Source organism: Orbicella faveolata, unplaced genomic scaffold, assembly GCF_042242905.1.
Source record: "Orbicella faveolata isolate gen_17 unplaced genomic scaffold, um_ofav_v1 contig_26, whole genome shotgun sequence".
In the NCBI taxonomy this organism is placed as follows: Eukaryota; Metazoa; Cnidaria; class Anthozoa; order Scleractinia; family Merulinidae; genus Orbicella; species Orbicella faveolata.
Genome location: NW_028301554.1, coordinates 15,799,893 through 15,819,258, shown reverse-complemented (window position 1 = coordinate 15,819,258; position 19,366 = coordinate 15,799,893). Strand labels below are relative to the sequence as shown.

The 19,366-nt window shown below is 36.5% G+C and overlaps 2 long non-coding RNA genes across 4 annotated transcripts; both read right to left on the bottom strand.

Annotated features, from left to right (window-relative positions):
- Positions 1-176: 176 nt before the first annotated feature.
- On the bottom strand, positions 177-19,090 carry LOC149108296 (uncharacterized). Of its 2 annotated transcripts, none has more exons than XR_016209231.1 (5): positions 18,897-19,090; positions 15,510-15,631; positions 2,882-3,014; positions 1,701-1,758; positions 177-1,371 (listed from the first exon to the last, which is right to left on the bottom strand). It is a non-coding gene; the product is annotated as an uncharacterized LOC149108296 (long non-coding RNA). The 2 variants fall into 2 exon arrangements; XR_016209230.1 differs by lacking the exon at positions 18,897-19,090 and adding an exon at positions 15,714-15,861.
- On the bottom strand, positions 6,850-12,857 carry LOC149108297 (uncharacterized). Of its 2 annotated transcripts, XR_016209232.1 has the most exons (4): positions 12,676-12,857; positions 10,119-10,221; positions 7,320-7,378; positions 6,850-7,062 (listed from the first exon to the last, which is right to left on the bottom strand). It is a non-coding gene; the product is annotated as an uncharacterized LOC149108297 (long non-coding RNA). The 2 variants fall into 2 exon arrangements; XR_016209233.1 differs by lacking the exons at positions 6,850-7,062; positions 7,320-7,378; positions 10,119-10,221 and adding an exon at positions 12,395-12,438.
- Positions 19,091-19,366: the final 276 nt, after the last annotated feature.

The following is a 19,366-nucleotide window of genomic DNA, read 5'->3' as shown; positions in this document are numbered from 1 at the left end:
AAAGTCTAAAAGGGTCTTCGCCCGAAATTTTTTCTCACCCGTTTAGACTTTTCCCCGCTCCCACTAACTGCCCCTGGGTCTCCGAGAATGACGTCTATTATAATTGTCTTGAATTGACTCCATGTTTTCTAATAAATTTAGCTAAATTTATAACCCGATAGAACTGTCTTCTGTGCTTTTTGGTGGCATTTCCTGTTCTTTCCTACCTTATTCAGAAAGACAAGACATTGTTATTAATCATTATATTCTTTCTTAGTTAACATGGTGACTCCCACACAAAAGAAGTTTAAACATTTTTTTGCTGTGGGGACTGATTGAAATGCAGTGGTTACAATACTCAGTCCCTAAATCTCTGCCAAATGAAATCTCGCAAAAATACCAAAATAGTATACATATGTGACAAGTTGGAAAGTTTTGTTTTCTAACTTGTCCCCAAAGATACATTTAGCCATCTTCACTTTTGTCTGGAGTCTCCTCCTGCTGAAAGGGTTTGCAATAAGCAAAATCACTCTTGCATGAATGGTAATTAGGATATTTTTTTTTTGCTGATCATGAATACTTGCATAGGCTTCTAATAATAATTTTATTATTCAATTTCAATGTGAGTTGTTCTTCTTCTTGACTGAGATTGTGGACTACAGGAGCTGTTATTGGGTTCCATTAATTAATTTTGCTATGATTAAATTATACCAAGAATTATAAGCAAGCTAAGAGTAAGTTATATTATGTACATGCATTTTGTCTGCACTACACAACCAAATGCACTCAAAGGTTATGAGGCATATATGCATAGGTACATTTGTCAGAAGAGCCCAGCATATCCAAGATATGTTTTGATTGACACATCAATTAAGATAATTTACAGCAAAATGGATAAACAATACATCAATATCCTACATGCACCATACTGGACATAGGGGTTATGAGGCAATCATTTAAACAACAGATTGAAATAATTTATAAACAAGAGAACACTATTTGTACAACAGTAGGGAACAAATTAGCCTTATTGGACGTTGCGAATGGCAAGGCTGTCTGTCTCCATTTTGTGTTGGCAAAATATTAATTTATGCCATGTCCAATGCAGATTATCACAAAATTGATTTACAAACACGATAAATATCATTCTAAAGCCAAAAAAGCAATTATTTAAATAAACCATGAGTAAATTATCTCTAAGAAAAACTGATTAATTTAACAGGCATCTTAAATAATTAGTTAATATATGTGTTTCTTAATAATGTAATACAGTGTATCTGTCACAATGTTGCAGCCATGATATTACAACACACAGGATGGGTTGCAGAACTCAACTTCTAAGTCAGTTTATTCAATGACCTTGGTGCAGAAATTATAATCCCATCAAGTTGTCTGTAAATACAGAGAAACCAAACAAATCATGGCAATCTTAAGTAATAAATCATTGAACTCTTTTGCTTGTATGTACGGTGTATGTTCCATTAACATTGGGGATCTCTTAGAAGCTGCATCCATCATAAATTAATTTGTTCCTGCATGCATTTGTTTATAGAACTTTTCACACTTTAATATCTCTGTCATACTTATAGTGATCTCTGTGTTCTACAACAATTTAAGTACACAAGAAAAATACACTCAGTAAGATATTGTTTACAATAAAAATCAATGCCTATAAGCAATCATAAGGACTTTAAATTTACATTTCTTCAGAAATATCTCACCAGGCCATGGTTGCTTTGAAAATCTTTGATGTCTTAATACAGGCTGCCCATGTGTAAACTGTTCATATATTGTCGAGGAAAAGGTTGTTGTTATTCATCGTGGTTGGTGCATATATTGAATGACAGGAACAGACATGTAATCATACTGTAGCTGCTACTTGAACACCACTGTTATGCAGATAAAAACATATTGATTATAATTTATTATAATCTTTACACACTAACAGATGATATTCCTTTCTCTGATATACAGTGTACTTCATTGTTAGCTGTTTACTAAGTGTTAGTGAATCAAATGCTAGGGGCTGGTACCCCCGGGGGGGGGGGCACTGCCATATATCCATGGGCTATATAGGTATGTGCCGCTGTGAAGGGTATGGTTTTCAAGCAGTTTACTCTAGGATAGGGTATATAAATCAGAGCGTTTGGGTCTAGAATAGGGTATCATTTTTCACAAAATTGACTAGTTGGTTGAGGATTTTATCTAGACTAAGGAAACCAGGAATTGCCACTCAAAAATATAAAAAAATCAAATCAGCAAGTTTAAATTTACGCAAATCAGCCTCAACAGTGTCGATAGATGGGGGGATTTGGGGAGTTTACTCTAGTATAGGGTAGCAAAATTCAGCTGAACTAGCTCTGATATAGGCTAAGGGTTCCAGGGTCCAAGCGGCACATCCCCACCCAGAAATTCCCAAAGTACCTCCCCCGGGCTGGTACCCCAACTTTCACAGTGGCAGGCTCTGCCCTGAGATGCAAAGAAAACTTAATAACTGAAATGAACTTGGCGACTTGCTTTTGAGATCAAATGCAAGAAGCTGGAACATTGCAAGTTACAACAATGGGCCCAGTCCCAATCAAAGGGCCATCCAGGCTGTTTGGTTGTACTTATAACTGTACAACTGCATCTGAGTTCAGCTTCCAAAAGAAAATCAGAGTTTGTCAGGATAAATACTGATGTTCTTACTAATACTACAAGTAAATCTGAATGTGCAGTACCAGAAGATATTCACACCCAACACCCATTCATGGCCAGTCTTCAAAAATTCCAAATTAAAGTATCAGGAAGATAGAGCTCTAATAGAGAAAAAAAACCTCCATGTGGGGTATGAATCTTTTCTTGAAGAAAACAATGTCTGAGAAATCATTAATTACAAAATAATGTTTAAGAAATATCTTACCTGGTAATTCCAACTTTCAGAAAATTCTGTAATCTAAACTGTCTGGCCACTTCATATATTTGACAAGTTGACACTGGGCATGTTTGTCAATTTGTGGGCTTCAGCATCACATTACAATAGTAGCATTGGTCAACTAAAAACAGCATAATTTGGTTAATTAATATACACTGTACATTATTACGTTGAAATATTGGTGTAGATCGTTGTACACCAACAGATACAGAACCATCACAGATATGATATGATATGATATTTTTAACCTCTCTAAAATTTCAGATTATTCAAGATTAACATGCACATTCATCATTAAGGACAACCCTAAAAAACTGAATCCAGAAACCGGAATCCGAAACTGGAAACTAGAATCCTGAATCCAGATATTATGAATGATGATAGAAATAATTCACTTCAGCAATGTCTAATAAATAAATATGGGGAAAAACTATTTTGCTGTTATTTACTTTCTTGGCTTTACTTCAGCTACAAACTGTAATTGCTAAAAAATTTTTGACTAGTTCTGAACAACCCTTAGCTATATATCTGGCCCAATTGTTCAAAAGCTGGATAAAGCTATCCATTGGGTAATCACTTTCCAGTCAGGGTTAGTGATTCTTCAGGTGGATAGAGTTACTCCTAGCCTGCGAGCAGGCTCTACTATCCTGTCTCTAGTGCCTGAGCAGGCTAAATAAGTGTCTAGTGTTTTTCTGCATTGGCATGTCAGCGAGTGCCTTCATGCAGCTTTGCCACTCATGCCCCCGGCCCAAACACAAGAGCCTGCTCAAAGGCTTAGTTACCCATCTTTTATTCAACCTGGCTCTGGTGAGAGTGCAGTTCTTGTCTAGATCAAATTGCTATGAGAAGACTGGTGAGTAGCACAATAACAACAAGCTATTGTGGTGAGTTTCTGGCAGTCTTTAAGCATCTTTTAACAACATGTGGTCTGATCTGTTAGCAAGTGAGAAGCAGACGGAAGTAAGTGTGCGACATTTCTATAAATTGTTTAAATATGATGGCCGCCAAGAATATGAAATGCTGATTTGTCACAGTATCAGTGTGGAAATAGTGTTGATCCGGAACTAGTTTGGTATCTGTTGGACAAATCAAATATTATATTAAGATGAGCCAGGTTAGCCTTTGAACTTTGAAAGTGGGGGGTGTGACCGTCAATGTACAGGGGGCTGCCACTGACAGACATCCTGTTCTCTATGACATTTTCTATCTTGTTCAGTATCTACTAGACATAAAGGTACTAAATTTATACCTCTGGTAAATTGCAGATCGCTTATTAAACAAAATGGCAAGAAGATCTTTTAAATCTTATAACCGCGCTTTTAAAAGTTATCTGTTTTGTTAATACTACAGTCACAACGCAGTGCACATTCCAAAGCAGTCCTTGATGATTCATTGATTACTGTAAACACATCACTTGATCAACACAAACTGTGTCACATCTTATTGCACCATCAGTCAGACTTAGCCTTTGCGAAATCTATGATGATGTAATGGTCTTAATCTGGAAGTTCACTCGGGACATGCCCATGAATGATACAAAAGGAAACGAGTGTCACGCTATTAATAATGCTTTTAATAAACAGCTTTCTTCAAAATTTAATTTGCTTGCGCTTTGAAGTAGTCACGCAAGTCACACAATCAGGGGGGTTTACGTTATCCACAGCTAATTTTGGAACGGTTGTGTTTTTTCAGGAGTGCTCAACGGGAAAAATTTTAAAATTGACTTGTTGTTGCTCGAAAGTATTAATTGACATCCAATAAGAGATAAATAGTTAATAATTAACAACCGTGGGAAAATAATATCCGCTCCGCACCGCCAGCTAGTAGAAGATAGCTAAATGAAGTTGCCAGCCAGGAACCGTTTGGGGGATGCTATTTCCCAGCCAGCACAACTTAAGAAACGCTGGTTTTCCCAGCAATTTTTACATTACTTTTTGCGCCAGCCAGGAAGAGTATAAATAACTTTTTTAATTCAATTTTAATTTAATTAATTGAGTTAATTAAATTAAAATTCCGTTGAATCTAATTAATTAATCAATTAATTAATTTGACTCAGTTATAATTAATCAATTAATTAATCATAATTAATCAATTAATTAATCATAATTAATCAATTAATTAATCATAATTAATTAATTAATTAATTAATCAATTATGACTAAATTAACTAGTGAACATGAAAAAACAAAAATTTTACTTACCTCAAAAAGGAAACACTACAATTATCATTGAATGGCAGTAAGATTAGGACAGTTCTCCATCCATGCAATAATTCATCTAGCGGTAATTTATAGCCCTCCGCAAAACAATTGTCGCTGAATGTATCATAATTGAACTGTGTCCAAGGCCACAAAGACTACAAGAACTCATTGCTCCATTCAGCTGTTAATGAAAAATGCAAAGTAGATTGCATTTTTTCTTCCAAACGTATACAGGCTTCAATGGAGATGTAGCATGCATTAAAAAAAAAAGTAAAATCCAATAGAATTAGATGTTTGTTGTAAAAAATCTATAGAAACCATTTATTTTGCCATAAAATGAGCAATACCTAGAAAATGAAAACTTACGATAAATTAATTGCTTAACTGCCACTGCTGTTTAGGGTTGTCAGCGTTTTTAGGAAACCAATACCGCAACGGACCCAGGTTCAGACTGCCTTAGTTACCTTTTGAAACTGGTAGATAATTTCAAATGTACTATAGTGGATTTTATGCTCGGATCTGTTCAATACTTAGAGTTAGCTCTACTAATTTACAAATTGTAATTGAATTTTTCCTCTCAGTCCATAATGGGAGGAACAAGGGCTGGAAATGAACCTCGAGCTCACACATTCCAGTTTTTAAACTGCTCTGGTGTACCTGCCCCCTTCAAACTTAACGACATAACTTTTTGACAGCCCCGAGTATATCTTTAAGTATTGGTGGCACTTATGAGAAATCGTACCTGTTCCTCAGAATCTATAATCCAGACTGTATTAATAACCCCTTGCTAGCTACAAATAGAAAAACTCAACATTGAGAAAAACCAGCAGACATTTTGAACTAGTTTTCATTCTCGGGCCAGAGCAATATTAATAGTTCATTCGTTTGCAAATTTTGAAAGAATTGTGAGAAAACAAAACTGCTCTGGTGCGCCTGCCCCTTCAACCATAGTCCCAACTACAAGTGAATATATGAAAGACCATATATCTTCTTATAATCCCAACTGCAGCTCCGAGTCAAGTGTTGGTGGCACTTGTGAGAAATCGTACCCAGAATCTATAATCCAAAACAGCCTAATCCTCGTTAGCAGATGCACTAAAGAAAGTGCATTCTTGCCCGAAACAGCGTCCCTCTAGGAAGCTACAACATCATCTAACGATCTATTTTTCTAACTGACCATATGCAAAAATGGCTACCAATGCCTTCTGTTGTCTGGTCACGTTTCTTATAACGTGATCACACTAAAAAAGCAAATGGAACAAAATACTAAAAACGCTTTGGCGTTTTTTGGTTTAAAGGTTACAAAGTAGAGACTTACTTAACGGATTATAAGGGAATAAAACGACTCTGGCCTACATAGCCTCGTTTTCACTTTTTTGATAACGTATATGTAATTGTGATCTCCAATTAGAGAAGAAGATAGCCTTAAAACTCGACACAGTGATTTATTTTGTCCTAATCTTCAAGGTAAATAGTTTTAATTCCTTTAGGGAAGTGTTTCTTCTGGGCGACATACATTTAGGCTGCTATTTTTGCATTGGATCTTTTCTACTGGAGGCTTTCGAGTTTCTGACAGAAAACTGAATCTTGCTGCTGATTAATTATATCTGATTTAAACGCTACTAATTATTTAATATGCTTTACTAAACAAAACGTTTGCCAGGAAGGCACTATCTTGACCTCGAAGCCTGTAAACTGCATAATTCCAGTTTCATTTGCATAACACTTCTTCTAACTGCTTATGTCAAATGCTCAACAACCATCACCACGTCCGACGCTAGCATTTCTACCAGAAATTAGTAATATGCAGCTGACCATATGTCTACTTATGTTCGTGAGACTGAGCTGTTAAAAAGAGCTTTCCTTAGAATCTTTTTGCAGTCCTTAACGTTATTATATGAGGTGAATTACCCACTTGAATTACAGTGTTGACGCAAAATGGTCTCACAGTCAACTCTCTGTTTCAACCTGTGTAAAAAGGAAAGGAACAACATTTAGCATGCGCGCGTTGATCTTTATCTTGAAAAATGGTATTGACTTTTTTGACCTTCAAAAGGAAAAATTGACAGTTTTGTACCTTTATCTTTGAAATTGCCTAATAAAACTAAAAAAAAACACTCTTTCCTTCATAAAAAAACTCGTGTCTAACTGTTAAAAAAACACCTCTATATGGACGCGAGGCCCTTTTTTTCCCTTTTCAAATTGCAGGAAAGCCTATATCATACCTGAAATGCAATTTGTTCAGCAAAACACCAACAAAGTACTCCACGTTCCACTCTAGAACCTGCAGAGAAACTTACATCATGTGAACACAATAAAATACAATCGCGAAGAACAGTCGTAAATAATAACACTTCACGTAAATGGGTATAATTGTTTAAAATAACCTATATGTAACTGCACTTCTTCTAAGTAAAATCTTTGTAAACCCTTCAATGATTAGGAAACTTTCATAAATTAAAAAACACTCATACAGTTGAATAACAAACTACGATGTTCAAGGAACCTTCAGGAGAACCAAAGAGAGTTTTGAAGTATTTCTCTTAGTATAGGTAGTGAATTTCTTTTTTTTTTTCTGCAGTTTTCGAAAATCTTGTTACAGCATTCATCTAGTTAAATAAACTGAAGAAGTTTTGGAATCCCTTGCGAGATCACAAACACTTCTCTAATATAAGTTAAGATGTTCAAAAGAAGTTTTGGAATCCCTTGCGAGATCACACTTTTATAAAGTAAGTTAAGATGTTACGAAGTTTTGGAATCCCTTGCGAGATCACAAACACTTCTCTCAAATAAGTTAAGATGTTCAGAAGAAGATTAGGAACCTCTTGCGAGATCACAAACACTTTTCTAAAGTAAGTAAAGATGTTACGAAGTTTTGGAATCCCTTGCGAGATCACAAACACTTCTCTAAAATAAGTTAAGATGTTTAGAAGAAGTTTTGGAATCCCTTGCGAGATCACAAACACTTTTCTAAAGTAAGTAAAGATGTTACGAAGTTTTGGAATCCCTTGCGAGATCACAAACACTTCTCTAAAATAAGTTAAGATGTTTAGAAGAAGTTTTGGAATCCCTTGCGAGATCACAAACACTTTTCTAAAGTAAGTAAAGATGTTACGAAGTTTTGGAATCCCTTGCGAGATCACAAACACTTCTCTAAAATAAGTTAAGATGTTTAGAAGAAGTTTTGGAATCCCTTGCGAGATCACAAACACTTTTCTAAAGTAAGTTAAGATGTTACGAAGTTTTGGAATCCCTTGTGAGATCACAAACACTTCTCTAAAATAAGTTAAGATGTTTAGAAGAAGTTTTGGAATCCCTTACGAGATCACAAACACTTTTCTAAAGTAAGTTAAGATGTTACGAAGTTTTGGAATCCCTTGCGAGATCACAAACACTTCTCTAAAATAAGTTAAGATGTTCAAAAGAAGTTTTGGAATCCCTTCCGAGATCACAAACACTTTTCTAAAGTAAGTTAAGATGTTACGAAGTTTTGGAATCCCTTGCGAGATCACAAACACTTCTCTAAAGTAAGTTAAGATGTTCGGAAGAAGTTTTGGAATCCCTTGCGAGATCACAAACACTTCTCTAAAATAAGTTAAGACGTTTAGAAGAAGTTTTGGAATTCCTTACGAGATCACAAACACTTTTCTAAAGTAAGTAAAGATGTCACGAAGTTTTGGAATCCCTTGTGAGATCACAAACACTTCTCTAAAATAAGTTAAGATGTTGAGAAGAAGTTTTGGAATCCCTTGCGAGATCACAAACACTTTTCTAAAGTAAGTAAAGATGTTACGAAGTTTTGGAATCCCTTGCGAGATCACAAACACTTCTCTAAAATAAGTTAAGATGTTTAGAAGAAGTTTTGGAATCCTTTCCGAGATCACAAACACTATTCTAAAGTAAGTTAAGATGTTACGAAGTTTTGGAATCCCTTGCGAGATCACAAACACTTCTCTAAAGTAAGTTAAGATGTTCGGAAGAAGTTTTGGAATCCCTTGCGAGATCACAAACACTTCTCTAAAATAAGTTAAGATGTTTAGAAGAAGTTTTGGAATCCCTTCCGAGATCACAAACACTTTTCTAAAGTAAGTTAAGATGTTACGAAGTTTTGGAATCCCTTGCGAGATCACAAACACTTCTCTAAAGTAAGTTAAGATGTTCGGAAGAAGTTTTGGAATCCCTTGCGAGATCACAAACACTTCTCTGAAATAAGTTAAGATGTTGAGAAGAAGTTTTGGAATCCCTTACGAGATCACGAACACTTTTCTAAAGTAAGTAAAGATGTTACGAAGTTTTGGAATCCCTTGCGAGATCACAAACACTTCTCTAAAATAAGTTAAGATGTTTAGAAGAAGTTTTGGAATCCCTTGCGAGATCACAAACACTTTTCTAAAGTAAGTTAAGTTGTTCAGAAGAAGTTTGGACTCCCTTGCGAAATCGCAAACACTTCTCTAAATATTAAGTTAGGTTTACATGTTTCAAGCAAAATTTATCTCCATTAAGCTTACTTTATTGCATTTTGACAGACAACACTTTTCTCCTAATTAGCTGACGTGTTTTCGCCAGTTTAGGAAAGTCTTTTGAGATCAAACACTTGTTCATAACCGTGTTGGGACTAAGTGGAAATGCCTCCGAATTTCTCGAAAAGACATCAGGATTCTGGGATAATTTGGGAAAATTACCAGCAGTCGTCTACAAGTAAAATAATCTTTTGGTGTTTCCAAACCTCCCTTCAGAGATAACAAATACTTTCGCGGCACAACCTTCCATGTGTTGAAGCCTCCAACAAGATCACTTAAAATTAGCTTACGATGAGCCGTTAAAGAGGTAACTTCATTTTTGTTGGGAGGCTCTGTCACGGGACACTTTCGGTTAGTGAGAAAGCGGTTAACTCACTCCCTGTATACCATTCAGCATGTGGTCTTTAAGCATTAAACAACCACTAAATAGTTCACAAACGTTTTTTTCTCTATTAGTTAACAAAGATATGGTTAGAAGTAACTAGTTCATTAATTTTTGCAAACCCTTTTCCTCGTGCTGTGAACTGTGAGCTCGGTAGCCAATGGTGTGCCTCTCATGTTTCCTTCAACACCGCGATTGTTCGAGGCGGCATCATTTCATGATTCCCTACAGAAACAAAGAATGCTCCAAAGAGGCCAGTTGAAACGGAGCCGCAAAATATGGAAAGCTAGAGTCTCTTTTTCTGTAAAGCCTTTTTTATAGAACACCACATTGAAATTACGTAAACGCATTGAGACTGATATTACGATCAAAACGTCTTTATTTTAAGGGCAATTAATAGCAAGTTTGACTGACTGATTGTGCTGCCTAACAAGAACAAAATGCTCTGTTATGAGGAGGAATTTTAAGTAGAGTGGAGCCGTCTGACTGTGCTATAGGTATGGGTCGCACTTGGGAAATCTTTGCCAGAATTTGTTTACTTTGCGGTGGAAATCTGTCATCGCGGGCCTTTGCCTAGAGCGACCGCAGGTTTTTCGCTTTGGCAAAAACTTTGCGAATCGGCAAAACATCAAAGACGCCGTAGTGCTTGGGTGGGGCAGGCAGATTTTCGAAAAGTCGAGCCAAACAATGGGAATCACAGCGGTAACTGTGAACGCTTGTCAGCGTAACATGAAAAACGAGGTTTTCAAGCTTTTTACGGCGACAGCATGGAATACCCGCAGTATGCTCCCGTCTACAATGATATGACTGGAAGGGGAACGCAACCGAGCACTTCACATGCGAGCATTGCGCAGGAAAGCGCTCTACCGACCAGGTCCATGCAAGCAAGCGCTTCACAAACGTCGTCATCTTCGTCTTCCCAATCGTCTCCTGATCCTGAACCCGTAGATACTGGAAAACGATCTTATGTAAGATAGTCAGATGACGAAGAAAAAATGCTATTCAACCTGTGAGCCGAGAATTTCGATCGCATCAACAGCAGTCAAGCCCGCAAAGCTTGGGATGACATTGCCAAGCAAATAAATTTGAAATTTGGTACTGACAATTATCTCCCACTAGTGCGACCCTCCGTTTCTGTCTAAAAGTTTTCCTTTCCCGTTGCGGTTGCAAATTTTTGTGGTTTTTTAGCCGGCATTTTTTAGCGCCCTTCGTTCGTACTAGTATGAAAGTTAACCCGGTATCATGTTAATCAAACATGCTTCAGTTATTTCGTATTTAGGAAGGAGTGGTCTGAGAGAGTGTTTTTTCGAGGCAAGGTCATCATATCTGGTCATCGGTGGGCAACCATATTTTCGCGCCAATGTTAAATAAATTAAATTTCAACTCGTGCGTGTTGGCGGAACGAGAAGACTTCTCGCAGTTGCACTTGTTCCGCTTCAAGAAAGAGTCGACTTCTGGCAAGCCTTAAAAAAATGAACTGTTATTCTGGCGTCACGCGCCGCTGAAGAAACTATGGCACACGCGATAAAATTTCGCTGCTTTGCATCGCGATACAGTTCTTTCGGGATTTGCGTCAAAATTGCACGAAAATACAAACGCCAAAAAATTGCATCGTTTGTAACCCTGGAAATCCAAGTTACCTTTTTCTTAAAACAAGCTTTGTGAATGTAGAAACAACGGAATGTTAAGCTACGTATAAAACCTTGTTTGTCCCCTTGCTTGGGACGCGTTCAAGCCGAACTCATACAAATAAAATATACATACGTATATTCGCGCGCGCTATTAAACTAAGAATAACCTGATTGGAAATCATAGAAATGAAGCACGAAAGTCGCTCACAGAATCCCACCCTTGAGACTTCAAGACGTAAATTTCGTAGCAAAACATCAGGGACACCCAAGGGAACGGTGGAATATCTTTTCGGAAGAAGTGTAAAATCAAAGGAAACAACAGCTCATAAGTTCAGATGATAAGATTTCGTTCTGTTAAAGTTTCTGCCACATTACCATTATTCTAAAAATTCCGAGCAGAACGAACTGTTCCATTTTCCATAAATATAGCAGTATCATAAATATAACAGTATCAATAGCCCAAAAACGATATAGCGAAAGACAAAACAACTACAATCCGCGACTTTTGCTTTAATGTCCTGGTCTGTCTGTCTGTCGATGTATGGTAAGCACACACTCAGATGAAATGTTCGCGATATGATGAGAATACTTGTGCCTAGAATTTGATTTAAATTTAAATACTAAGTGTATATAAGCTTACTAGCTATACAAGTAAACATGTTACATCTAAAGTAGACGGCGCGCATAAGCATTTGTCAAAGACGATACTATTCCCGGTACTATTGCACGAAAGACATACAACAGCTCACAAGACTGACATACCTCACTAAATGGTCTTTAGCTGCGTTACACGAAACGATTCTGACGATTGCTGAAACAAAATTGTAAACATCTGAATAAGTAAATCAAGAATTTTCGACATGTGTTAAACAACAAAGAAGATCTGGTTGTCTAAACGGAAAGCACACCAAGAAGATAATGCCCGCGGATAAAGCACATAAAATTAATTGTTATCCAACTTGGTCAGAACAATAACGGCAAATACAGAATAGTAGAGTAGGTCTGAAACTACACAGCTAACAGACAAGAGAAAGCACAGGAAACTTACCTTGTTGAAATAAAATCAACTCTCTTATTAAGAAACCGTTCCCGACTCTGTAGAGCGCTGTAGCCAAAAGCTTTGGCTGGGACGTGACCGTGCCTGCAATAGCAACGTTTACGCTTTCAAAGTCGACGGCTCAGCTGTCACACAGGGGTCATATAACTGCTGTGTAATATGACACAGCGCATGTCTGGATAGACGAATCCTAAGTGATCATATCACTAGGCGGCACCCTGAGTCCATTCTTCTCGCGAAATGCCCTCGGTTGATGAGTGCATGCTAATTTCCCGGGGCTAATTTTCCAGAGTGGCGGCAGTTAATGGAGCTAGTCTACCAGGGAAAACCTCACATTAAAATTTACCTGCTAGATTCATGCCAAAAATGCGCATTTTCCAGCTAGGATAAGCTTCCGAGTATAAACCAGTAAGCAAGCAATTGTTTTGAAGCGGGCTTCCCAGCAAGTTCCATGCCAAAGCTTAAGAATCCCAGCCAGCGCACTAAGCCCTGCGGAGCGGATATTTTGTATATCGGCTCCGGTGAGCACTCCTGTTTTTTCTCCTAGCACAGACTTAAACATTGCAAGTTCTGGCAAGCTCTTGTTTAACTCGGCAAATACTTAATTTTTCTTCAAATCTCTTAACTCGCTGCGATGAAACAGCCAAAGAATTCGCTTCATTTGCCAAAACCCACAAGAAATACTCACAAAATTGCACATACACCTTTTGCTGTTCATTTACAGAAAATAAACATTCATTTGTGTCCAAGTTTCTTTCATTATCATCATTAAACTCTCATTAACACCAATATGACCTTCATTTGCGCGTAAGGAACGTTCAAGAAAAACATTTACATATGCATTAACATTCAAAATCATCAAAAGAAAAACAATACCTTCATTTGACATTCATTGACTGTCAATGTATTTTCATTTTGGTCGAAAAAAAAATTTGTTGTCACGAAACGACAATCATTTACACTTTACGACATTCAGTTTTCAACAAAAGACTTTCAATAACACAATTTGCATGAGAACTAACATTCAATTGCATTATTATGCAACCATATCCATGAAGGTAACAATCTTTAATGCGGTGAGACAAACATTACAGCCATAATAACATTTATTTTTGAAAGATAGAATATCAAATTCGCTGAACGATTTATCCTTCAATTGCCTCACTAGTAAATAGTAAATAGTCTTCGTTGACATCTTCAAAAGCCCTGACTATCCTTTCCTGGTGTTCAAATGCGATTCTGTTTCTTCATGGCATTTCTGGACAAATCGAACTGTCACTTCATGTACATGTACATGTATGTCACACGGATACTGTAGTGCACCCTCTGAGTTGTACGTAAAAAGTTTCGTAAGTGGCCGAATTTATATCTGCAAGGGGAGGATTGTGAAATTATGATTTGAAAAAAGTACATATGGTCCCTTGTTCTATAATCAAATTTTCGAGGAAAATTGGGCGAGATATCTCTGTTCAAAAGAATTACGCTAATGAGCGATTGTTTTCTCTTAATGTTAGGTGAAAACACGGTAATGTATGTCTCACCGCATTTAAGATTGTTACCTTCACGGATTCACAGGTTGCATAATAATGCAATTGAATGTTAGTTCTCACGCAAATTATGTTATTGAAAGTCTTTTGTTGAAAACTGAATGTCGTAAAGTGTAAATGATTGTCGTTTCGTGACAACAAATTTTTTTTTGACCAAAATGAAAATACATTTACAGTCAATGAATGTCAAATGAAGGTATTGTTTTTCTTTTGATAATTTTGAATGTTAATGCATATGTAAATGTTTTTCTTGAACGTTCCTTACGCGCAAATGAAGGTCATATTGGTGTTAATGAGAGTTTAATGATGATAATGAAAGAAACTTGGACACAAATGAATGTTTATTTTCTGTAAATGAACAGCAAAAGGTGTAAATTAATGACCATCGCTTCTGGCGAAATAAACTTGCAAAGTAAACAGGATCTTACAGTGTATTTGTCATGTAGCGAAAATGAAAGCTGCAACGTCAGCGCATTCCATGGCTGACGTAATACCCTTTTTTAGCGTTTTTAGCGTATTTATTATTTCCCTTTGAATCCAACGCTTCGATAAAACCAGAAGAAAATATATATTATGCACAAATAAAGAAAACAATATCTGTAACATTGTCCTTGTATTAACGTTTCAACAGCTTATGGCGAATAAACATCACAGGTTGCGTGATTCAAAATTTGGCTGAGAGGAAGTTTGGGTCTGGTCACCGACCACAAAAAAAAAAAAAAAAAAAAAACACTGGTAGAGCATGAACCGCGCTCGGCCCATGGCCGTGCAGTTAATTGCCAGCAAGCTTATTTTAGACGCTCTCAGGGTGCTTGGAATTAAATTATCACGCACTTTACTAAGATTTCTCATAATTATAGCCCTCACTAGAAATAACGGTTGCACAAATTTCAACAGATGGGGAATTTTTGTGCCAGTTTGAGGTCCTTTTTACTTGGCCGCTTATTTTTTATAGGCAAAAACCTAAGCAAAACAATTTTCGAGTATTTGAAGAACTTGTTTTCTTCGATTTGTGGATTCTGGTTTCCGGTTTAACTGGATTCCAGTTTTTCGTTCTGGATTCCGGCTTCCAGTTTCTGGGTTTTAGGGTTGCCCCACCTTTAACAGAGTGTTTGCTTTACATTCAGTTTACACATGGCTGTTATCCAGCATGAGCAGACTTATAAGTTTGCCTTCAAAAATAAACTGCAACAACTATTGCATCTTTCATCACCTATTCTTGTGATGAAATGACACAAAATCCAAGTACAAGAAGTCAAAAGCATAAAACAAACTTACCCGGTAATGCTTACAGTTCCTCTTACTGTCTGCATATGCCTTCCATAAACTGGTACTGCCTGGACAATGTACTCATTATTTTTGTGATCACACCTTAAAACATCACTGTTATATAATTTGTCCTGAAAAAGCAATGCATGAAATGTTATGCCTTTGGCACTCACTAAATACCTTTACATGATGTACAAAGTACACCACATCAACATTCACAATTCTCTTTACTTTCACTGTAACTTTTTTTGTGTCATTTTCCCTAACTTGAAGACAGGACTTCCACATTAGGTGATAATTTGCCTCTGAAATCTCTATGAATTCACAGGGAGTGATAACAATTAAATCGTGACTAATTTTAGCAAACGAGGCATTCAAATGTCAGATTCTAATGTTAAGTTTATAACTTTACATTACTCTTCGTATATATGTATATATATATATATATATATATATATATATATATATATATATATATAAAGTTAAGATGCTTCGAGCCAACAGGGATGCCACGCGCCAGAAGGATCCAAAAGGATTCGTAGTCCAAACCTCGAGTAATGAAATTTGTAGGCAATTGTGGAAAACGAGGACGGACAACTTCGAGCGAAAAAAATATATATACAGTAAAAAATCTAAGAAATCTAAAAAAAAGTTTAAAAATTTAATAAAAATAAACGTTTCGGTCAAAGACCTTCATCAGTTGCAGTGCAAGTGAATAATAAATTACAATAACCTTAAATAAGTTTACAGTATAAAAAATGACATCATATTACAAAGATGATTACATAACAGGGCGTGGTAACACATGAAAACGAAAAAATTAACCAATGATAAACAATCGGTGATTACTAAGCGAGATACTATGACAATGCGGTACAAAACTCAAAAGACACAAACCAAATAAGAATAAATAATCGAATATAATACAAATAAGATTAATATCAAAAAAGTAACGCGATTCGTCGAGTCAGCCGAAAGTGTGAAGGGACCCGCGTGTAAAATATTCAATGTTCAAAAAAGGCGGTCCCAAAATCCCCAAACAAAGCCCTTGAAACTATGCTGCGGCAAGGCACAACAGGCGCCCTAAACAGGGCCCTTAAACAACAATAATGTAATAAATTCCCCGATGGGGGCCCCTGAGAAAACCTAGCGCTAACAAAGCTAACAAGATCCAAGGTCAGGGCCTTTGAACACCTGAACTAAGATAACCGCCAAATTTGCAAGTTATTTTTGCGCTAATTGTAGTTTATTCTTTTTTTCGAGTGGAATTCCTGACGTTTGTTCAAGCCAAAAGGTGCCAGAGAGAACAACTGTGCACTCCAATATGCCTCTTTAGTGATTAAAAGCTTTTCGATGTTACTTGTATTGTTTGCATTTATCTGCACTTGATCAATACACTGGAAAGAAAAGTCGTTTATGTCGTGCGGTGTTCTGTTGAAATGCACCGCTACCTCACAAGTCTTTTTCTTGGTCAGCATAGCAGACTTGTGGTTGCGAAATCTAACTCTAAAATCTGTTGTTGTAGAGCCAATGTATTGTAAGTTACATTTCTTACACGAAGCCAAATAAATGATATTTTTTGAATCACAGGAAAGTTTCAATCGTATCTTATAGCTCTTGCCTGTTTGAAAACTTTGGAAAGAATTTGATTCAACAAAGTAGTTGCGACACAGATCACATCTTGTTCTTTTGCATTTAAAGCAACCCTTAACCTCAACAACCTCTTCAACCAATTTAAACTTATTTAAGGTTATTGTAATTTATTATTCACTTGCACTGCAATTGATGAAGGTCTTTGACCGAAACGTTTATTTTTATTAAATTTTTAAACTTTTTTTTAGATTTCTTAGATTTTTTACTGTATATATATTTTTTTTTCGCTCGAAGTTGTCCGTCCTCGTTTTCCACAATTGCCTACAAATTTCATTACTCGAGGTTTGGACTACGAATCCTTTTGGATCCTTCTGGCGCGTGGCATCCCTGTTGGCTCGAAGCATCTTAACTTTTTATTGGTTGAAGAGGTTGTTGAGGTTAAGGGTTGCTTTAAATGCAAAAGAACAAGATGTGATCTGTGTCGCAACTACTTTGTTGAATCAAATTCTTTCCAAAGTTTTCAAACAGGCAAGAGCTATAAGATACGATTGAAACTTTCCTGTGATTCAAAAAATATCATTTATTTGGCTTCGTGTAAGAAATGTAACTTACAATACATTGGCTCTACAACAACAGATTTTAGAGTTAGATTTCGCAACCACAAGTCTGCTATGCTGACCAAGAAAAAGACTTGTGAGGTAGCGGTGCATTTCAACAGAACACCGCACGACATAAACGACTTTTCTTTCCAGTGTATTGATCAAGTGCAGATAAATGCAAACAATACAAGTAACATCGAAAAGCTTTTAATCACTAAAGAGGCATATTGGAGTGCACAGTTGTTCTCTCTGGCACCTTTTGGCTTGAACAAACGTCAGGAATTCCACTCGAAAAAAAGAATAAACTACAATTAGCGCAAAAATAACTTGCAAATTTGGCGGTTATCTTAGTTCAGGTGTTCAAAGGCCCTGACCTTGGATCTTGTTAGCTTTGTTAGCGCTAGGTTTTCTCAGGGGCCCCCATCGGGGAATTTATTACATTATTGTTGTTTAAGGGCCCTGTTTAGGGCGCCTGTTGTGCCTTGCCGCAGCATAGTTTCAAGGGCTTTGTTTGGGGATTTTGGGACCGCCTTTTTTGAACATTGAATATTTTACACGCGGGTCCCTTCACACTTTCGGCTGACTCGACGAATCGCGTTACTTTTTTGATATTAATCTTATTTGTATTATATTCGATTATTTATTCTTATTTGGTTTGTGTCTTTTGAGTTTTGTACCGCATTGTCATAGTATCTCGCTTAGTAATCACCGATTGTTTATCATTGGTTAATTTTTTCGTTTTCATGTGTTACCACGCCCTGTTATGTAATCATCTTTGTAATATGATGTCATTTTTTATACTGTAAACTTATTTAAGGTTATTGTAATTTATTATTCACTTGCACTGCAACTGATGAAGGTCTTTGACCGAAACGTTTATTTTTATTAAATTTTTAAACTTTTTTTTAGATTTCTTAGATTTTTTACTGTATATATATTTTTTTCGCTCGAAGTTGTCCGTCCTCGTTTTCCACAATTGCCTACAAATTTCATTACTCGAGGTTTGGACTACGAATCCTTTTGGATCCTTCTGGCGCGTGGCATCCCTGTTGGCTCGAAGCATCTTAACTTTTTATTTATATATATATATATATATATATATATATATATATATATATATATAACCTCTTAATAATTGCACCTGTAGACAGAAGGTGTGCTGGGGGAAGAGATGTTCTAAACTTTCTGAACTTTCCCCCCTTACCTGTAATAGGATGACTATTATGAACTACGATTTGCCACCAACACCAACATCAGGTTATGTATACACATGTATATTTTGTTGTCTTCTGTAATCATAAAAAAATAAAAATCTAAATCCTCCATAAAGTTCATACCCAATAACACTGCCACATGTAGCGCTGTTACTGGGAATTAATTTAAGTGAAGCTGTTGAAACAGCTCTGTCAAAATTGTTTCTAGCAGTTAAGGCAGGATAACAGAATATACACGTAGTAAACAGCAAAGGCCAGAGATACACACATGTTGGTTATTAGTTAGGATTTTGTGAGCTTCTGTGCTAGGTATGGTGGAAAATAATGGACTATCAAAAATGAAGGTTCCTAAGACATTTTGACAGCAATGAGAGGAATGAATATATAAATTTACAAACGAAAGAGAAGTTCTTGCCCTGTCCAGTTCTTTGTCATAAAAATATCATTTACATACATTTAT